Source organism: Gracilinanus agilis, chromosome 2, assembly GCF_016433145.1.
Source record: "Gracilinanus agilis isolate LMUSP501 chromosome 2, AgileGrace, whole genome shotgun sequence".
NCBI classification, from domain to species: Eukaryota; Metazoa; Chordata; class Mammalia; order Didelphimorphia; family Didelphidae; genus Gracilinanus; species Gracilinanus agilis.
In genome coordinates this window covers 722,014,610-722,037,476 of record NC_058131.1, presented here as the reverse complement: position 1 = coordinate 722,037,476, position 22,867 = coordinate 722,014,610, and the positions used below count along the sequence as shown (strand labels likewise).

At 45.6% G+C, this 22,867-nt stretch overlaps 1 protein-coding gene across 1 annotated transcript in view; it reads left to right on the top strand.

Moving 5' to 3' along the window:
• Nucleotides 1-22,867, top strand: part of ADAM12 (ADAM metallopeptidase domain 12) — a 377,713-nt gene that overhangs the window by 113,349 nt on the left and 241,497 nt on the right. The window lies entirely within an intron of this gene.

Here is a 22,867-nt window from a genome sequence, read left to right as displayed (position 1 = left end):
GAAGAAAGGAAGGAAGGAAGGAAAGAAAGAAGAAAGGAAGGAAGGAAGGAAGGAAGGAAGGAAGGAGGAAGGAAGGAAGGAAGGAAGAAAGGAAGGAAGGAAAGAAGGAAAAAAGAAAGGAAGGAAGGAAGCAAAGAAGGAAGAAAGGAAGAAAGGAAAGAAGGAAGGAAGGTCATCCATTTGGGCTTAAAAAGTCCTTTCCTCCATTCGTTATCCCCTATAAAATGAAATACTTTATATATAATACCTAAATGTAGGGTACTTCCCATAAGATATACGTGTATTTCTTTCAAAGCTGAAACAAGATCTGGACCCCACCCCCTTACAGAGCTTCCTGTCTAGTAAGAAGAAATAAGAGAGTTGCCCGAGTCTGATTTCTAAAATACCCTTGAAGGAAAATTCCTAACCAGATTGAGGTCTCTCTTTTTTTTTAAACCTTTTCCTTCTGTCTTAGAGTCAGTCCTGTGTATTGGTTCCAAGGCAGATTCTTGGTTTCCTCACCTCTAAAGTAGAGCTAATTATGCTCACATTCCCTGACCTGGAAGGTCAGCCACCAGCAGCCTCTCTGCGCCACCCCCAATTAGGCTGTTCTTTCTTCCCTCGGAGCCTCCTCTGGTGTCTCTTTCTTTACTTCCCGGCTCCAAGGAGGAGAATGGAGTTTCCAACAGGTCCTCGGTGCCGCGGGTCAGAAAGTTGACGACAGCTGGCGGTTCCAGAATGTAACTCGGGCTGTAGCGTTTTATGTGCTGGGTAGTTTTTACATGCTTGCTATGACAGGTCGTATTTTTCTCTACCTCCTTTATTGTTGTAGGTAAAAGTTTTATTCAGAAAGTCAATAAAAATGTTCTTTGAGCACAACGTGAACAACTGCAGACAGCCCTCACTCTCAGGCCCACTTTCTCCCAGACTGGCCCCGCTGAGCTCTCTGGGTGCCAGACAGGTGAGTGTCAGGGGGCGCCTCTGCTCATTTCTTTGTGCCTCCTGCCATGGATCATCCACAGTGAAGGGCAAGAGGCAGCTGGGGCAGGACCCAGGGGTCCCAGCATTGGAGCTGAAGGCGCCTCAGAGATGACGCCGTCTGATAGACTCCAAGTTCTTGGAGGAAACCCGCTTTCCTTTTGGTCTGTGTCTTCCTGTGGTAGGTGGGCTAGAGGAGGGCCAGAGGCTCGAGAGGTTAGAGAACTTGCCTGAAGCCCCCCTGATAGTGAATGCCCCAGAGCTGAAGAAGAAAGCGTTCCAGACTCAGGACTGAGGTTTTTTCAACTCAACTGAACAAACACTGAGTGATGCCCTTGACCCTACCAGGAAGAGAGCTGGAGAGACCCAGATAGACGTTCTCCTCCAGAAGGCTGCTGAGATGTGGATGACCATGGAGTGTAGAGTGAGGAAATGATCCAGCCCACCCTGAAGATTCATCTTCCTAAAGCCATGTTCCTCCCTCCCTGGAACCTCTAGAACAGAGATGTCAGCTTCCCACAGATCTCCAGTGTAGCCCAAAGCAGACTAACTGAGAAATGCCCAACAATACAGTATAACACGGATAATGTGGGTTTGTGGTTTTCTAAGGCGATATGATCTCTGAGTTTAGAGCCCGTGTTCTAGAAAAGAAAGCAAACTCCTTGCCTGGTGCTTAAAGCACTTCACAGTCTGACTTCCACCAAGAGTTCTAGACTGATTCCTTGTATATTCTGCCTTCCAGCCAAGCCTGGCCTCTGAACTGCCTTCTGTTCCCTGAGAGTGGAGCTGGCTGCCTCTTCCCCTTCACTCCTTAAAATCCTGGACTTAGCTCGAGGGCTGACTGTCTTCTGGGAGGCCTTTAGACATCCTCCAGTGCTGGGCAAGCCTTGGATGGCCTTGCATTGCTTTACATCTGCGCGTGTTGGAGCCCAAAGTAGACTGTAAGCTCCTTGAGGGCAAGGATTGCTTTTTGTCTTTTATGTGGGTGGCTGCAATCCCAGCATCAGTTTGCACCCAAACGATGTTTAACAGCTGTTTGGATTGTGCAAAGGTGTCTTTGAGCCTGCCTTGGGAGGTTGGGTAGGAGGCTGGCAGGAGACAGTGACATACGGATTCCTTTAGGAGGTAATAGTGCTGGAGAAGGCATTGACTGCCAGCACCAGAAGTTTGGATTTTGTTTAGTAGATAATGAGCTGCCTTTGGAAGGTCACCGAGCATAGGAGTGAGGACAGAATTTGTGGGATCTCAGGCCCCTTTCATTGCCACTGACATCCTCACATTGGCCCATTTGGGCAGATGGGCTCGTGCCTATTGTGACCTAAAGTCAGAATGGAGGAAGAGGCGGGCAGTGGTAGTGAGAGCAGATTAAGTGGGGTGCTGAGGTTTTCAGGAAAAGCAAGGCTCCTTCACCCCAGATTTTAAAATCAAGTAACCGAGCACCCAGGAAATGGATCCTAGGAGAAAAGATGCTTGAGGGCACGGTCGATTTTAGTTTTGTTTTTTTATCCCTAGCACTAACACAGAGCCTGGCACACAGTAGGTTGTTTTTTCCTCATGCTCACTCAGGCATACCAGGGCATTTAGATGGTGTGATGGATAGAATACCAGCTCTGGAGTCAGGAAGTCCTGAGTTCAAATGTGACCTCAGACACCTACTAGCTTTGTGACCCTGGGCAAGTCACTTAACCCCATTTGCCTCTGTTTCTCATCTGTAAAATGAGCTGAAGAAGGAAATGGCAAAACCCCCAGTATCTTTGCCAAGACAACCCCACATGGGGCCACAAAGAATCAAACACCACTAAAGAGCGCCAACAACAAAATCCCAAGTACCCAAGTACCCAGAGTGTGGTACATAGTAAGGGCTTAATAATTGCATATTGGTTAATTAAAATAATATAAATGCAAAGTATAATGACAAGGGCAAGTACTTATCTAGTGCTGCTGGTACAAAGCCCTGGAGGGCAATATAGACTTTCCTAAGTCTCAGTTCCTGTCTTATAGAGCTACAGGCCACCTCCTTCACCCAATCACAGATTCTTAGCTCAGTTAAACTGCTATTGAGCACCTGCTGTGTGCAAATTGACATGGTCCTCCTTGCTGAGGATAGAAAAATCCTTACCCTCCAGTTTACAGTCTACTTTAGGATACAACCTCCAGAGATAAGGAGATGCCAGGCAGAAGTGGAAGAAGAAAAGGAAGTCTCTGAGAGGCTAACATGGGCCAGACTGGACTTGCTCTCTGTATCGGTGAAGGGAATTTCAACACACGAAGTTCCCTCCACTGATGAAATCCCGGGTTCTAATTTTTGCTGTTAACTATAGATAATGACTTTAGAGCATATGTCTCATCCCCAGTCAACTAAAACTAAGCTCCATGCAGGTGTGAACATGGATAAGTGAATACCCAAGATGGTGTTATCACAAACATAGGCGACAAATGAATGGCTTTTGAATGGATGATGTATTAAATTGAAAGTAAGTGACAGGATAAGAAAGGCTCCCCCACCCCCCCCTTGTCTCCCTGTAGCAGGCAGAGGCTGATGACTGTTGGTCTGGTATGTTATAGAGGGGATTCCTTTGGGCTTGGGTAGTGTGTTTTTCTGATAAGGGAACGAGAGCCTTCCAAAGCAAGATGGCAGCTATCTTTTAGATATCTGTAACATGAATCCCTGAGTGAAAGAATCTGTCCGTTCCAATAAGGAGGAGGAGATTTCCAGGATGGACCAAGACCTTTTAGGCCAATGATGCTGGGAAAATGAGTTGTGAAGAGCTTGAGGGAATTGCCATGAAACGATTCCAAGAGGGGTTCAAGGGAACCCAAGATAAGCTGATGATAAACAGAGACACTGGCGGAGCAGTGTCTCAGAGACGTACGTGAGGGTGGGAGAAGGCAGAGAGGAAGATAAATGCTGGAAGGAAACAGGCCTTGGATTGTACAGATGGAGGTGGTCGATCAAGCTAGAAAGAAGCTGAGTGAGACATGGAGCCCCTTCCCTGAGGTCAGGAGGAAACCAAACTGCTCTCAAAGAGGCAGTGACCTCAGGAGCCAGGGAGGGGGGCTGGGATGGGAAGAGGGAGAGGGCTGACCAAGGGAAGAGATAAGCTAGGGGATGCCTGGAATAGCTCTGTTGACCTAAATGTACAAGAAAATGAACATGGCGCCAGAAAGGAAAAGTCAATATTTCTCCAGGGACTGAGGAGCTGGGAAGAATCTTAGGTTAGATCTGAAGTGGAGATGTGAAGAGTAAGGGCATACCCCAAGGAAGGGGCTATAAGGAGCCCCCGGGATGAACCATAAGCCTGGGCCCAGCAAAAGGAAGGCCTGAGCTCTGCCTTTGGGTTTGAGGGACTGGTATATCTCCATTAAGAGGTATAATGGACTTTCTCACCTTCATGTGGCCAACAGGTCTTCCTTCCCTGGCCTTTCAGGTATCTATCTGGCAACCTAGGGAAGAAGTCCATGAGTCCTTTTTCAGAATATTTTTAACTGCATAAAATAGATTAGGTGGGATTACAAAGGAATCCAATTGTATTGAAACACAATGATCAAAATATTCATTTTGAAAATTCATGGCCTCGGCTCAAGAACCCCTGTTCTAGGGTAAGATTATTCTTAACCTCTTGGGTTAAATATCAGAAAGTACCTTTGAGATCCCAGGGCAGCCTCCTCATTTTATAGAGGAAGACCCCGAAATCAAGCATCAATCCCAGACTTGAATAGGACATCACATCTGACAAGTCCTCGTCCTGCCTTGATTTAAATTCCTCTAATGAGGGGGATCCCCCTATCTCCTGAAGCAGGCCACATCTCTTTAGAACACCTCTAATGGGATGGGGGAAGCTAGGTGGCTCAGTGGATAGTATCAAGAGGTCCTGAATTCAAATGTGAACCCAGATATTTGGGCAAGTCACTTAACCCCCATTGCCCAGCCCTTACTGTTCTTCTGCCTTGGAACCAATACACAATGCTGATTCCAAGATGGAAGGTAAGACTTTTCAAAAGAAGACTACCTGTAATAGCATGGCGGCTATCAAATCTAAATTTGCTTCTCGGCCACTTTTCCCCTTTGCTCCTGGTTCTGTCTTCTGCAGCAAACAGAACAAAGCTAATGCCTACCCATCCAAACCTTGCAGTGGCTATCATGTCCCCCTGAAGTCTTCCCTCCTTCAGGCTGACCCTTCCTAGTTTCTTCAACTTATCTTTGAATGACACAATCCCAATCGATCAATCAATAAGCAGACATTTAATGAAAGCCTACAATATGACAGGCACTGTGCGGAGGCCAGGAGGGCAAATATAGATGTCTCTGTTCTCAAAGAGCTTACGGTCTTGAAGTCCTTCCCCATCCTGGTTGCCCTGGAAACTCCCATCTAATCTAGGTCCTGCCTAAAATGGGCCTCCCAAAGCTGAGATCCAGTTGTGTACCCAATAGTTCCTTCCCTAATCCTACACACTTCATCTCTCCCAACAAAGCCTTTGTTGGCCTTTGACTCTATCCAGATCTGGGGTTCTATTTATGCCTTGGGGAATATAGGAAATAACAACTGGCTGGTTACACAGAGGCTTGGGAAAGAGGCTGTAGCCCGAGGCTTGGGTACCTGGAAGCCTTGAAATATAAAAAGAGAAATAAGAAGACAAGAAGCTACTTAAGACTTGCCCACATCTGCCACTGCTATGGGGTACTCAGTGGGGCCTTGATGGCTTATTGTTCAGTCTGGGAATTTCTTAAAGGCAAGTTATCAGGGATGAGGGTCAATTTGGTGTTTCCTAAAACAAAATTGTCCCCATCAAGGTTGGCCCCCAAAGCTCTGGACCCCTCAAGGTGAGTTCTGGGCTGCAGCAAAGAGGATCCTCTTCCCACTTGTGGAACTAAGCGGGGCTGAGGAGATGAGGGCGATTAATGTTCATGCAGCTTTCCCTGGAGATGGACTAATGACCGAAGCAAAGGCAGGCTTGAGAAAAAAAATGCACGTGTGGGTCTGCCTCAAATTCAACTCAGTTCAATAAGCATTTATTCAGGCTTAGAGGCAGAATGATCTGTGGCTCTGGGCAAGTCACCTAACTTGTCTGAGCTTTCTAAGTAGAACTTTCTTTAAAAACAAAAACAAACAAATAAATAAATGAACAAATAAATAAATAAGTGAATGAATGAATAAATGAATAAATAAATAGAACGTTCCTCATATAGAGACCCAGTGCTAGAGAGGAATCCAAAGATCATTCATTCCACCCCATTCTAATTTTATAGAAGAGAACTTGGAAGCTTAAGGAGGCTCCTTTGAGTTTCAGGAAATGCCATCTGAGGATCCACATGGAGTAAGTAGTAAAACTGGGATTTGAACCCAGGTTCCCTGACTATGGAGTCAGTGCCCTTTCTCCTCTACCACGACCTGTAAAGGGATTTCCTTTTGTCCTTGTCTCCCACATAACAGGCAGATAATAAAGAAATGCCTGTTGAATCGAGTGACCCTGAGACCTTAGGCTTGTGTCTCCAGCTTCCTCCCAACTTTAGCTTCCACTCTGTGGTCCCTGGGAAAAGCCCCCATGGTGACTGGTGTGTGTGTGTGTGTGTGTGTGTGTGTGTGTGTGTGTGTGTGTGTTATTTCCCATTTGGTTCTGTTATGACTGTTTGCACCCATAAAGATCAGCTTGGAAACAAAGAGTCCTTCTAGGCCAGTGATTCCCAAAGTGGGCGCCACTGCCCCCTGGTGGGTGCTGCAGCGATCCAGGGAGGCGGTGATGGCCACACGTGCATTTATCTTTCCTATTAATTGCTATTAAAATTTAAAAAAATTCATTTCCAGGGGGCTAAGGAATGTTTTTTTCTGGAAAGGGGGCGGCAGGCCAAAAAAGTTTGGGAACCCCTGCTCTAGAGAAAGACATAACAAGGAGTCAGGTGTCTGTGATTCAAACTTTCCTCTCCCCAGCCCGAAGAACATTTCTCTTCCAGCAGAAGCCAGGTGAGCACCTGTCTGGTTTGCTCCTGCTCACTAATTCCTGTTCAGGTGGGGTGTCAATGGATGGCCTCTGAGGTTCCTTCTGGGTCTGAGAATCACCTATGTTGAACTACCTGGGCAAGTTCCCTGGTGCTACTAGAGCAGCAGAGAACATGGAGAATGGAAATCGTGAAGCTGGTGTCTGGAAGAGGACCACAACCCCATCCCTTTCCCTCCCATTAGGTCGGCGCAGGGATCGGGCCGGTCCTCGTTTGGGGGAGGCGCCCTGTTCCATCACAGTCCATCCAGCTCGACGCTAAGCAGATGGCTCTGCTTTTCTAATCACAAAGCTTGGACCGTCCCATGAATCAGCACTCGTATGGTGAAGAGAGATGGTTCATGGCCGTCCCTTGATGGGCTGAACTTCAGAAGGAGAAGAACAGCAACCCCCCAGAGGACCCGAAAATGATAAGCCAGGAAAAAACCACGAGCTCTCGGTGCAGCATCTTCCTATGAGTCATTAGGAAGGATGACACTTTGGCGGGACTTGAAACGCCCCTGATGAAGACCAGTTGTAAAAGCACGACCTCATGTTTCAGAAATGTGTTCCTGTGACTCACGAGCTTCAGGGAGGCTTCGCTTCCTCCCCAGGAACGGTCAAAAGTGCTAAAGCAGCATTTCCTCCACTGGCCCCGGGCCAGGAGATGGGCCGAGAGGACCCCTTCTAATCAGGGCTGCTCTGAGTGCTTTGGCAGGGCAATTGGGAAGCGTGTCAGAAATGGAGATTCCCAGCTTTGAAACCAAGGAGATTGGGCTGGGGGCTGGGGGGTGGGAGCTTTCTAAAGTTACCTTCACAAATCATCGCCTCCACGAACAGCCTTTGATGCCTCATCACGGTGTGGAGCTGACCTGGGGTGTCCGAGCTGTGTCAGCCTCTGGCAGGTCCCGTCTGAGCCTGGACAGGCTCAGTGTGTGCACCTGGTGACAGCCTGCATTTTGACTGTTTACAGAGAACCAGCCCTGTTTTGTTCCGAGAGCTCCAAACTGGCCTCGGGGTGGCGAGCGGTTCAGTGCCAGAAACAATCCCCAAATGCGATGCCGAGTCGTGGAGGGGTTGCCGTCTTGTGTCCGGGAAGGGAGCCATTGCAGTGAAGCCACTGAGTGTGCAAGGGGTCAGCTTGCTTCTTGAAGAAGAAATCTTCAACTTCTGGGAAGGGAAAGCTTGTTGGGGAAACAACGAGAAGGAAACCTCTTTCCTTACGACACCCTGTTTTCTAGATAAGGGACCACGTGCCCATCTGTCGCCTGCCTTCCTCACCTTAAAAGTGGGGGGTGTTTGATTCCAAAACTATAACCAGGCCTGGGAAATGGGGTTGGGAGGCCCTCGCAGCCTTCCTCTGGCCTTCATCATCTTAGAGACAACAGAGCTTATCACGTCATTTGCAAAGATATTTAGTTCAGACAGGAGGTTCCCAGCTGGTCTGTCTGCTCTCGCTTTCCCCATTGGACTTCCCGGAGGTATGTTTTCCTTCAGGCCCAGCTCTGCTTCCCCAGCCCTGGAGCAGCCTGCTTGGGGCCTATTTCCTACGGTCTGCACCACGCGTGGTTTCTGGTCCTCACCCTGGATGTAGCCGCCGTCCATTACGGCTCTGCCCTGTTGTGTTTACTCGCTGCAATCATAACTTGGAATCAGGTGTCAAATTAAGGAATGGAGATGGAATGGAGCAGAGGGCCAGGGCCTTCCTTGGAGTGCTCGGCATGTTTCCCCCATTAGAGCTTGTAAAAGATTGCCAGAAAATTGTCAACAGCACATTGGCTCCTTCGAGCACTCACAGCCCTACGAGGTCAGAAACTCTTGTTAAACACTCAAGAAACTTGAGAAGCTAAAGAGCTGCCCTCAAGAATATAAACCAGACACATCATTTTTCAGTACTTCAAAAGCTCGGAGATTGCTGTGGCTTGGGTGCTCAACCACCAGTGCCGGGCTCTGCCCTCCATGCCTCAGTCTAACCTTCTGATCCTGAGCCTCCCCGGAGGTAGCTGGGCTGGTTTAGGGAGGGCTGGGGCATCAACCATCAACAGCCAGGCATTCGATGTTTTTCCAGACTGGTTGGCCCTTCCATAATTTGGGCTCAGCAGGCACAGACTCAGAGCCAGGCCCACCCTCTGCCACTAGGAGGGTGCTGAGGATGAATAGGAATACCATTGGCTTACCATGTCCCATCCCCAAATTCCAGGTGCCTCCAGAGCTCTGATCTTCTTTTCTGTCTCTTCTCTTTCTCTCTCTCTGTCTCTCTTCTCCCCCTTCTTTCTCTTTCCTCTTTCCCCCTTTTCCTTTCTTCTCTCTTTCTCCCTCTTTCCTCTCTACCTCCTCCATTCCCCTCCATCTCCTTCCTTTTTTTTTTACATTTTTAAACCCTTAACTTCTGTGTATTGGCTCCTTGGTGGAAGAGTGGTAAGGGTGGGCCATGGGGGTCAAGTGACTTGCCCAGGGTCACACAGCTGGGAAGTGTCTGAGGCTGGATTTGAACCCAGGACCTCCTGTCTCTAGGCCTGACTCTCCATCCACTGAGCTACCCAGCTGCCTCCCTCTCCTTCCTTTTCCCTCCTTCCCCACCTCTCTTTTTTATCCACTCCCATGAGTTCCAAAAGCTCTATGCTGGTGATTTCTAGATTGATAGATCCATCCCTATTCTTTTTTTTTTTAACCCTTCCCTTCGGACTTAGAATCAATACCATGTATTGGTATTGTTGAGTGTAAGGGTGAGGCAATGGGGGTTAAGTGACTTGCCCAGGGTCACCCAGCTGGGAAGTGTCTGAGGCTGGATTTGAACCTAGGACCCCCCATCTCTAGGCCTGACTCTCAATCCACAGAGCTACCTGGCTACCCAGCTGCCCCCCCACCCCCAGTCTCTATTCTTGATTCTTCCTCACTGCCTTTTGGACATTTTGAATTGGGTGTCCCACAGGCATCTTAAGCACAACATGTGCCAAACAGAACTCATTGTCTTCCCCCTCGCCTCAATCCCACCCTCCGTAAAGTTCTTTATTTCTGGTTGAGGCCCTACCATTCTTCCTGTCATCCAGCATTACTCAGCTCTGTGTCTTCTTCAACTCTTCCCCTCCAATCATTCCAAACAGACTCAGTTGCCAAATCTAGTTGATTATACCTCCACGGCGCCTGCTGTATCCTCCATCCATGGTCACAGCCTTGGGTCGGGCCTTCATCACCTCTCATTTGGAGCTCTCCTCCAGTTAGGGATGTGAGCAGCATCTTCCAGGCTTGCCCTTTGCCCATCCGTCCTCCTCACCGCTGCCCTTCCTCTTCTCAAAGAACCGAAGGGAGTCTGCAGGGGAGAGAAGATAGATCTTCAGGCAGGCATTTAAAGGTACGGAGACCTGAGGCACGAATCTAGCCTCCCAACCCAACCTGATTTCCCATCATTCTTCTTTACGTTCTCTTAAGTCGCTTTGCAATTTTTTATTCCCCAAATTTGCCATTTTGTCCTCTGATTTTGTGGCTTGCATGGACTGTGCCTGTCCCTCCTCACTACGGCTTCCTAGTAAACCAAGATGTAGGCCAAGCAGCTTATGCATGGATCATCTTCAGTCTTCCTCCTCCCTTTCTCTTGTATTTATGAGTTCCCGTGTTCTCTTTCCCAAGATCATGCAAGCCTGCTGTGGCCCCGGGGTTCACATTGCCCGCTGGGTGGATTTTGGAGAAATCTGGACCCTCGAGGGCTGATGTCTGCGACTAATGAGGAGGAAAAGGGCTCCTCTTAGACCGAGGCTTGGCTCTATGGAGCTTCAGAGCTCTCAGCAGGCTGCCTTCAGCCTACGAGGACGGCCCCTAAATCTTCATGCAAAATGTGAGGGCAAAGCCAATGGGAAATGTGCTGGTCATAGACGGACACTGAAAAGAAACTCTCAGGGACTATTATTTTGTCTCTTAATGGAGAATTGGGGTTATTTTACAAAAGGGAGTGATTTATACAATTTGAAAGCCATTTTTATCTAGCTATCAAGGGCCATTTTCTCTTTATAGGGAAAAAAAGGGGCAAATATGTGTGTTTATGAGATTGGCTCAAGATGGGTGGTTTGCAGAATGGCCAGGCAGTGCTATTTTCTAAAATGGAGACGTGATATTCCCCTAATGGGGGCTCAGGGGGAAGTGTTGCCACAGATTGAGGCCAGCTCTAAGACAGAAGTTGAGAAAACTGAGTATTAGCCTTTCCCTTTTTTTCATTCACAATAGAATCTGATGGTTCTTGTCAGGGTGCGAGGCCGTATTTTCTAAGCACCTTTTCTCCATCTCTCTCCAAATAATAATAATCATAAAATAATAATAATAAACATCTCTATAGCAATTATTATGTCCAAGCACTGTGCTAAGCACTGTACAATCTCCATTGTTTCTCATGACAACCCTGGACGGTAGGTGCCATTTTTATCTCCATTTTACAGATGAAGAAACTAAGGCTAACAGAACTCAAATGACTTGCCTGGGGTCAACAGCTAGAACCTGTCTGAATCTGGATTTGAACTCAGAACTTTCTGACTCCAGGCTCAGCACTCCATCTACTACACCCCCAGCTGCCTCTGTTGTGGAGTTTTTTGCTTTCTGGTCCTCTCGTTATTTCTCTCCTGGGTTCTTATTGGCTAGTCAGAATCTCCATCTATCCTGCCTCCTCCATGCCTGCCCAGCAGGATTTTTTTCAGAATTTTCTCTACACCTGCATTTCCTGACTTGCTGCTGATATAATAACAATAAAATGGCAACAGCAACAATGCTAATAATCTTGATAATGAACCATAAGGGTAAGTTGGTGTTGTGCCACAGAAGCACTCGGTGAGCCTCCTCAGGACACCCTTCCGTCCGCAGCCATGAAAGGCAACGCTGGTGTCCAGCTAGGCCGTAGACCGCGGGAACATTGGCTAGAAAGGCTCGCGAGGAGCAGACGCAGTGACTCGTCCTTGGGCCATTTATGTCTGTGACCCCCATGAACATTACAAAATACCCAGAGGAGGACAGAAGGAAGTCCTTTTATGAGGGAACCCAGACAGGCAGGTGGGGCTGCTTTGGGGTGGGGAGATTGATGTGGAAATCATAATAAATTCAGAAGAGATTCAGGATTTCATGTAAGGAGGTGAGAACAATGAGATGCCAATGTTAACAGCCAAGAGCCAGTCATTGTTTTCAGTTCCCAAAGGCAGCTCCTTTCTCTGCCTGTAGAACACTGAACCTCCAAGGCAGCAGGGCCTCTGCTTGTCCCAAGATTGTTTCTGCCTGGATCCCTATGAACAAGAAGAGAAGGCTGAGATAAGTGAGCTCGCCAAAATGGCCCCAGCATAGGCCGTCATAACTCCAGTACCCAGCCTTCGGGGAGGCTGCCATTGTCCCCACACTCGGTAATGATCTCCCACTGGGCCTCAGCGAACACTTTCCTTTGCTTCTTTCTAGAGGCATCACGCAATGATGGGCATTACAGTGGTCTCTGAAGATGTCTACATGTGACGATGTGGTAGGACCGCGCCTTGTCTAAACTTCTTATCCCTTAGCCCAGTTCCTGGTACCTAGTAAGCGCTTTAATACATGCTTATTGGCTGGCTCTGTGCCCCAAGGGGAGGGCACATTTGTTAGACATTCTTTTCTGGAAGCAGGGAGGGATGGAGTCCAATGAGTCAGGCAGAAGAGATGGAGGGAAGGGATTTTAGTCACCAAGGAAGGCATGAGAGGAGAGCGCAGAATTCTGAGGACAGAGCTAGCCGTTCAGTCCTCCAATGAGCCCTTCCCTCTCTGTCATGTTCTTTGGTTTCCCCACCATTAACTCCTTCCTTTCCATCCTCAGATCTGTTTAGAATTCTTCTTCAAGACTTAGAAAATTCTGTCTGGCTTCCTCCTTTGCCCTTCTCACAAGGTTATGTTATAAAATACTCATTTGCATACTTGGCAAAGGCTTCTCCCTCCCTAACAGACTGTCACCTTCTGGAAGCTACGACATGTACCATTTGTTCACTCTGTGATTGAATTCAAACCCTTATTAAGTGCCTGCCGTGTGCAAGACAAAAAGGAAACAGCCCTGCCCTCGGTGCGCTTACGTTCTGCTGGGAGACACAACTTCTGCCCAAGTTCGTAAATGCCAAATAATTTCAAGAGGGGGAAAACGTTGCTTATGGAAGCTATGGCAGAATCCCGAAGAGCCGTGTACATGTAGGTGGTAGCCATGAGCTAGGCTTGCTCTGAAGAAAACTGGAGATTCTCCAAGACAGAAGTGAGGAAGGGAAGAATTCCAGGCATAGAAGACCACCTGGGCAAAGGGCCATCTTTCAGCTCTCAGAGTCCCGCACGGCCTCCTGCCTAGACGGTTTCAGTCGTGTTAATTGTTTCACATGGGTCTGCTCGGGCTCTCCAGGTAGATTATCCTTTTTTAATCCCTCATAATGTCTGGCTCTCACCTTTCCAATAATCCGCAATCACGTCCATTTGATGCCTGACGAGGACGCCGTTGCCTCTAGTTCTGTTCATCAGCTTTTCTGCCGCCCGTCCTCACCCACCTTAAAAAAAGCCCACAAATGGTTACAGTTCAAATCCTGACTGATTCCTGGAGTCCTCTGGAATACTCCTTGTAGAGTCTTGATCGCTAAACAGTGCCAGGCATGAAATGGGCAGAGGACGGGCCGTACCAACTGTTCTCAGACCCGGCTTCGTCCGTCTGGCCACTTGAGGGTCTCCAGGCTTTAAATGCCCCCCAGCTCATTCCAAGTCCATAAAACTGTCCAGTGGACGGTGCCTGAAATCGGCCGCGAATTGCCTCGCTTGGCCACGAGCACTTCCTGGGCCATCCCCAGGCCAGTTCCCGGCTCTCTGAGGGGCCTTTGTGCAGGCTGACACGAGTGCCATTGGCCTGGACACTCTCCCGCCTTTTCAGGGAGGCCACAGGACAGACCCTGATTGTGTCTCCCACGGCAGCTGCACACGGAGCGATGCTGTCATCCTGGCCCGCTCGCTCCAGCATTAGCCCTGAAGCCCAGCTGCCTCCGGAGCCAAGGAGAGAAAATGAAGTGAGTGACAGGCCAGTGTGGGTGGATGGGTCACTGCCCCGTTCAGACGACAGGATTCTTCCTGAGTCGTTCCTCCACTTGGATGGGAGGCCTCCTGGGAGGGGAGCATGAAACTAGATGCCGGGGGACCCACCCTCCCATGAAATCATGAAAAGCTCCAGCAGCCCATGATGTCAGGGGAAGGGATTAGAAGGGGCAGCAGGAATGTTCTGGAGCAGCTCAGTGAGGAAGGCCAGGGACAGCAGGCATGCCCTTCCCTGGAGCCGCGCTCCCCAGTCTCCCGGGCTCTGTGACCCGGACCGCGGTCCCATTTGTTATTTATGTTGAAAGCTCCTTCAGGACATCCTTCCTAATTCCAATGCAAATAAAACAGAATTGGGCTTCATAACAGTGGTTTGCTCAGCATGCAATCAGGGGCTTGTGGGAGTTCGCTGAAGGCCAGCAGGGAGGGTTTCTCAGAAAATGTGCTGCCTTTGCACAATCCTTGGAAGAGGAGCAGCATCCCTCTGGACCTTTGTCCACCCTGAGCTGCCTACACCAGGCTTCATTCGGAGTGCTTTTGACTTGATTTTGAGGTTCTTTAGGGGATTTCAGGAGGAAAACAATCGAGCCAGTTCCGTGTATAATGCTGACCCAGGAATACTGGCGAGGTCTGCTTACAGGAAATCTGAGCTGGGCAAATCAACACCAACCAAGCAAACTGCGTTAGCATTCCTCTGAAGAGAAAGTTGTCTCCTGTGATGGAGCCCCGGAACCCACGTCTCAGCCTCTCTTTAATCTGGCTTCGGCTGACTTCTCCAGCCTTGTTTCACCTTATGTCCTGTGCCTTTATCCTTTCATTCAGCCAATAACCAAATTGGACTGTTACTTGTTTCCTGAAAGGAGTTAGATGTGTCACCTCCCACCACCGTGCCTTTGCCCAGGATGGCTCTTAGGACTTCTTCTTCAGACTATCAAGCAAAGGACTCTTAGTTTACAAGATCCTAGACTTAGAAATGGGAGAGACCTTGAAGGCCATTGAATCCACCCCTTCCATTTATGTATGAGAAAACTGAGTCCTGGAGATGTTATGTAACCTGCTCAGGGTCACAAAGGTAGTAAGTCTTTGAGTAGGATCCAACCCAGGTTTTCCTGACTCTGAGGCCACTATTCCATGCAGCAATACTGGGTTTGAGGGCTTCCTCTTCCATCAAGCCCTTCTCTGACCCATCCTCCCACTCCCCATTCAAAGTATTCTCTCTCCCTCTCTTAGACTTGCTTAGAATGCTGTGTCTGGCTCTCTTCTTTGCCTCTATCCCATCTTAGAATTATCTGGTCTTCCCTTTCTGCTTCTTACCTTTCCACTCAGCATATCCCCAACCCTCACCAACCTGTCTAGTCTTACTCCTGGTATTTCCAAGTACTCCTGGAAGGATAATAATGTCTTGAGAAGTCTTTGATTTTTGACCATTAGAGAGATATGTTGCTGAAGTAACTAATGTCTGCTGAGGTCAGCAAGCATGGGCTGACTGCTGTCCAGGGTGCTGACTCTACTGGCCCAGTAGGGACTGCTGACACTGCTCAGTCAACCCAGCTCCCAAATCAAGAGCAGTTACATGGGACAGAAGGTAGAATACTAGGGGTGGAAGTGGGAAGACTTGAATCCACATCCTACCTTAGACATTTACTAGCTCTGTGACTTTGGGAAAGTCACCTAACTTCATTCACCTTCCATTTCCTCATATAAAATTAAGGATTGGATGTAATGAACCTCTGAGGTCTCTCAAAGTTCTAAATCCATGCTTTTGATCAACCCAGCCCACAGAGTTTTTTAATTAAAATTTATTTTTTTCTCCAATTACATGTTAAAAGAATTTTAACATTCATTCTGTTTAAAAATGTTTGAGTTTCAAATTCTCTCCCTTCTTCTCCCCCACTCCCTTGAGATGGCAAGCAATCTGTTATAGGTTATACTTGTGCAATCATGTAAACCATTTTTCCATATTAGTCATTTTGGGGAAGAAAACTCAAACAAAAAAATTAAAATAAGAAAATGAAAAATAGTATTTTTCAATCTTCATTCAGATACCATCAGCTCTTTCTATGGAGGCAGAGGGCGTTTTTTTATGAGTCCTTTGGAATTGTCTTGGATCATTGTGTTACTGAGAATATCTAAGTCATTTATAGTTGTTCATCAAAAATATTGCTGTTACTGTGTACAGTGTTCTTCTGGTTCTACTTTCTTCCATCTGCATCATGTAAATCTTTCTAGGTTTTTCCGAAATCACTCTACTCATCATTTATCATAACACAACAGTATTCCATTACAATCATATACCACAACTTACTCAGCCATTCCCCAATTGATGGGCAACCTCTCAATTCCCCGTTCTTTTCCAGAACAAAAATTGCTGCTGTACATTTTTTAAAAAAATTTCTGGGATATAAACTTAGTAGTGGTATTACTGTATCAAAGCTCTTTGGGTATAGTTCCAAATTACCCTCCAGAATAGTTGGATCTGTTCACAACTCTACTAACAATGTATTAGTGTCCCAATTTTGTAACACCTCCATTGAAATTTATCATTTTTCTTTTCTGTCATATTAGACAATCTTGTAGGTATGAGGTGATACCTTAGAGTTTTTTTAATTTTTATTTCTCTAATCATAGTGATTTAGAGCATTTTTCATGCCTATGGATAGCTTTCATTTCTTCTTCTAAAAACTTGCCTATTCATATCCTTTGACCATTTATCACTTGGGGAATGACACATATTATTATAAATTTGGTTCGCTTCTCTATTTATTTGAGAAATGAGGCCTTTATCAGGGATACTTGCTGTAATTCTCCCCTTCAGCTTTCTGTTTGCCTTCTAATCTTGGTTGCTTTGGTTTTGTTTGTGTAAAAACTTTTAAATTTAATATAATCATGATTATTCATTTTACATTTCATAATGCTCTCTATATCTTGTTTGGTCCAAAATTCTTCCCTGATTAATAGATCTAAGTAAACTAGTCTATGTTCCTCTCATTTGCTTATGGTATCACCCTTCACATCTAAATCATTTACCCAATTTGACCTTATCTTGGTATATGATGTGAAATGTTGATTTATACTTACTTATTTTTAAATTTTATTTATTTATTATATACTTGGTAACCATCACTGCCAACAAAAAAAAATAAGTAAGCAAATACATGAAAACTTTATGTACAAACCTACGAATTCTACATTGTTTCAATTTGTTTAAAGATATGTAAACTATAGATGTATGCTAATATAACCATCTTCTGATTTTGAGTTCCCTTTGGATTTGTTTTACTTGGATACTTTTTTCTCTTGATTTTCTGGTTGTTATTGTTTTTAATGTAATCATGGTATGTATTATTCTAATTCTCTTTTTATCTCTTCACATGTTTTCCTTATTTTCCTTCTATTCCCAATATTTGTCATTTCTAATGACATAATATAATCCATTATAAATTTAAATATCACAATCTATTCAGTCAATCCTCCCGTTAACTGCATTTGTTATTTTCATTTTATTTTGTGAAGCAAACAAAGCTTCCACTGATCTTTTCTTACATGCACAGCTTTTTATCCTCTCAATAATGCCCTTATGGCCTAATTCTTGTGATGGGATCTTTAGATCAATGAGCATGAACACTTCTACAACTCTTATTTACATATTCTTTTCTAAATAATAAAAAAAGATTCAAAGTTGAATTTGCAATGTAATGTTAGACATATTTCTCTATATTCCTACCAGCATTTAATATGATCACTTTATCCCATCTGTTTCTCAATTAACATATGTTATCAGGATCATGTTTTGCTAGATTGTTCCTTAGGCAGCAGAAACAATCTTTTGCCAGGACCATATTCTTTCCAAAATAGGTCTTTTCAGCATAGTCATACTATGGTACCTCTTAGCAAGTTGTGGTTTCTTCCTTATCTCTGTTAATTAGATCTACTTTTACTTTGTCTGAGATCATGACTGCTATACCTACTTTAACTTAAGCTGCAACATAATAGATTCTGTTCCATCCCCTTACCTTGTCTCTGTGTGTCTCTGTGCTTCAGATGTGTTTTTTGTAAACAGCATGTTGTAAGATTCTGGTTTTTAATCCATCCTACTATCGATATTCATTTTATAGGTGATTTTATCCTGTTCACATTTACAGTTATAATAAATGTGTATTGACTTTTCTCTCCTATTTTCCCATATTTTTTTCTTTTCCTCTCACCTTTTATCTTGTGTCCCCTCACAAATGTTTTACTTCTGACTACCCCCTCCCCTAATCTGCCATATGCCTTCTTTAAGTCTTCCCTTTCTCTTATCCCTGTTACTTCCTACTTCCATATTGCATAAGATAGATTTCTATATCCAAATGAAGGTTTAAAAGTTGCCCACCAAAGCCCCCATCTTCCCCTCCACTATAATAGCTCTTTTGTGAAAGATGATTTGCCCCTTTCTATCTCTCCCTTCCCTCTTCTCCTGGTTCAATCCTCTTTCTTACCACTTAATTTTGATTTTTAGGTATTGTCCCATCAAAGTCAACTCACACCAACATCCTTTGTCTACATATATTCCTCCTAGTTGCACTAATAGTGATAAAGTCTTTAAAAGATACCAATACCATCTTCCCATGTAGGGATATAAACAGTTTAACCTTACTGAATTTCTTATGTTTTCTCTTTCCCATTTACTTTTTTATGCTTCTCTTTGGTCTTGTATTTGAAGATCAAATTTTCTGTTCAGTTCAAGTCCTTTCATTAAGGATGCTTGGAAGTCCTCTATTTCATTAAATGTCATTTTTTTTCCTCCAGAAGGATTAAACTTAATTTTTAAGGGTAGATGATTCTTGGTGTTAATCCTAGCTTCTTTGCCTTCTGGAACATCATATTCCAAGTTCTCCAATCCTTTAATATAGATGCTACTAAATCCTGTGTAACCCTGATGGTGGCTTCACAATACAGTTATCTCTTCCACATCACAACTTCCCCCTCTGTGGTTTCAATAAATCATGGACCAACATGAAAAAACTAAATGTAAATTTTGATGGAGTTTTGCAGAAGCTGTAGATGACATGCAAATGCCAGCATGCAACACAGAAAAAGTTTAGAAACTCAAAAATACATATTTAACTCAAAATTTGCAACAAGTTACTGTAAATATAAAAAAAATTCAAACTTCTTTCTTTGCCTCTCACTTGTGGGTCATTATAATCATCTTATTTATATTATAGTTATTGGTTTACGTGTCTTATCAAATCAAGTTCTTTGTCATATCCTTGAGAGAAGAGACCATGTCTCGTGTATTGCTAGATGTTCCCCAGTGCTGAGCACAGGCCTTGTGCACAGTAGGACCCTAATAAATACTGAATGATTGAAAGTCTTTTCACAATCTTTTGAATGTGCTGGATAAAGATTAGGTGAGTTGAGGAGGAAAGTTCCGGATAACATGTTGGAAATAGCTTCCAATTGAAACTGAGTCATCTACGAAGATGACTCAGCTCAGAAATGATAATGTAGACCAGCAGGAAGATATGATTCAAACTGCAAATATCAGATTTCCACGGACCTTTTCAGTAGAATATTCGTCCTCTTCAAAAGCAAGGGTTAAGGAGAACTGAATCATTTCTTTAAGAATCAGAATAAAAATGAAGCAAGTATATTAGGGCACAATTGTTTTCATTTCAAAAGACTTACTGGTTATGTAGAATGACTATAAATAAATGCTTCCTTGCCCAAGTAGACTTAGAAAAAGTTTGGATTTAAACCAACCTGTCGAATTCATCCTTAATGTTTCCCTCTCATTCACCCCACATGTTGTCCATTTGGGTTGTTTCTGCCTTTACTACAGATCTCAATTCCTGCAGGCACCGTGGCACACTCACCTGTGTTACCTCTCCTCAGGGATAGCACAATTGCTTTTTAATTGGCCTCTTGGCCTAAAGGCTCTTCTCTACTCAGCTTCCAAAAGTATTTTCCTAGCACACAAGCTGACTGTGTCACCTCCCCTTCTCCATAAACTCTAGTGTCTATTTTACCTACAAGATCAGCTAGAAGACTCTTTTCTTGGCATGTAAAGCCCTTCACCATCTGATTCTTACCTTTCTGGTCTTTAGCAGTAGCAGGACACTCTCAGGGTCTCTCTGAATTCCCTTAGTACTGGCCCTCAGGCACATAGGACCACCCTGCATGACGTGTCTGCATCAAAGAAGGCTCTGTACTCTGTAAGCAAAGCGGAATTGCAGCAGCTCAATAGAAACACAAGATGCACAAATTGAGAGACATTCCTCTCCCAAATGGTCACAGGGGCTCCTTGTGCCTGACCTGTGCTAACGCTTCCAAGCTCGACCTCAGTCAGACACACTGGACATTGACCCCGAATACAGAGGATGACAACAGCCGACGGACCAGTCTTAGATTTCCCTCCTTTCCTTGTTCCTCAGTGCTCCTTACACATCCTCTGATGGTGCACAACCTCCCCGTCTCTGCCTCCTGAATGGGCTGACCTTCTTTCATTATAATGATAAATAGCATTTCTACAGGACTTACTCTGTGCCAGTCACTGGGTGTGGTGCTTTACACGTATTATCTAATTTGATCTTCACAACATTTTTAAGCCTTCGAGGTGGATGCTATTATTATATATTTTTATAGCTGAGGAAACTGAGGCAGAAACAAATTCAGTGATTTACCCAAGGTCTGACAAGGACTAAGTGTCTGTGGCTGGATTTGAATTAAAAAATAACTATTAATTTGCATGTTAACTCCTTGAAGGCAAAGATTATTTTTGTCCTTCTTTCCGTGACCAGCGATGACCACAGATCCTGGTACAGAGTGAGTGTTTAATCAACGCTCATTGGCCGATTGACCAAATGGTGTTTAAAGGGATTTATTATGCTAATAAATCAGTGGCACTTTCTAATGAAGGCTTCAGCGTAGCTCCCAAGATGTACTTGCCTGGGAATAGTGTGGCTCGTGGAAAGAGCACTAGACATAAAGTTCAGGCATACTACGGTTCAGGTACTGAGGAACAGAGTGATCCTCGTGACAAAGCATGAGACAGAAATGTCCCATTTCTGGGCATCTCAGCGACCCACCGTTGTCTCCTGTCATGCTTATTTCTGCTCTCTGTTTTCCTGGGGAGGGAGTCGTTTAATGCCATTTTTCTGGTAACTGATCCTCTCTCAGCATCCTCTCCTTCTGTGAGTAGCAGATCTGGGGCTCTTTCCTGAGACGGCAACTAGCCCTGAGTGTTTGCATGATGCTGGCAGCTGTGGGAGGTGACTTCAACTGAGGCCACCTGCTACTCTGCGAGAGGGTGTCAAGTGACGTTCAGATGCTGGCTTCCAGTCAAAGTCGAGCTCAAGTTTCCTTCCGATTACAAACTGGCAGTGGGCAAGGGAAACGAGGTGATAGCCAGGACCCCAGAGTTTCAAGAACCCCACGACTTCCTCCTTCCACTAGGGCGGACCTCCTGGTTACTCTGTGTTTTCTTAGATGGTTAGTTTGAGTTCCTGTGACTAAAAAAAGAGTGAGTCGTGTTGTACCCCTTCTCAATAAACTCCAAGGGTTCTTTATTACTTCTAGGACCCATAAAAAAGCTTTGGTTTGGCATTTAAAGACCTTTAAACCCTGGTCTCAGTCTACCTTTCCAGCTTGATTAGATCTGATTTCTCCTCCTGCACCCTGGGGTTGAGCCATTCTGGCCTTCTTCCTTTTCCTTACAGAAGGAACTGCACCTCTTCCCCTACTCCCTTGCGTTTGCTCTCCCCCATGCCTGGACGGCGCTCCTTTTAGAATCCTGTGTTTCCTTCATAGGCTCAAGCCCCACTTTGTCTTAGAAGCCTGTCCTGCCCAGCCCCAAATCGCTAGTGCTCTCCCTTCACTCATTCGCTTTGTGTTTATTTCCTGGGTACGCATTTCCATATGGGCCGTCTCTCTCCTTGCCTAGAATGGAAGCTCCCAGAAGGCAGGGGCTGTTTCCTTCTTGTCTTTGTGTTCTCGGGGCCTCCTGTAGCACCCAGAACCTAGCAGGCACCTAATTAATCCTTGGTGACTAGATGAAAGATTGAAAAATGATCGGCTCCTGGCCTGACGTCCTGGTGAAGCGTCTCTTAGAGCTGGGCTGGTCCTCAGCTGCAGACACGCCTGGCCTATAAGCCCATGCTTGGAAGTCATTCCAGCATGACGGAATCTGGCGTAGCTCACGCTGTTCTCACAGAGACTTCCAGAGGCAGCGGCTGCCTACATGCCGTGATCTGACCTGGGGGGGAACTAATGAAGGTATTGGACATTTCGATAATGGGAAAAGCCTCTTTGAATAATTGATGAGCAAGAATGGGGTATTCAGTCATTGTTCAATAGTGACTTTTCTGGGCATTGATTACCTCTAATCTGTCACGGGTGCTGAAGAAGTCCCAGGACAGGGTCTCTCGGCTCGTGGTCATCCAGGAGTTTATAGTTGAGCTCAGGAGAACAGACCATCAACGAACATTTACTAAGAGCCTACTGTGTGCTGGTCCCGATGTTCTAGGCACTGGGGAGAGGAGGATGAATGTGAAACAGTCCCTGCTCTCAAGGAGCTGACTTCCTATTGGATGGAGCAACGCAGACACAAGTGATATAAAATAGAAGTGACATGGATATAGCATTAATTTGGGGAGAAGAATTCAGCTAGGGGGGGGGTTCAGGGGTTCTGAGAGGGTATGGCTGAGGAGGAAGTCAGTCTGTGTGCAAAGGTGCAAAGTCACGATGTGACTGAATTACTTGGCCTAAGACTACGTGCACTCCCAGAGAAGAAGTCTCGCTGGATCCTTGGTTTCCTCCGTGTGGTCATTCCCCTCCTCGATGTGCTTGACCACCCTCTACAAAGATCATTTTCAACATTGGCATCACAGATGGCGTTTATTTAACACGA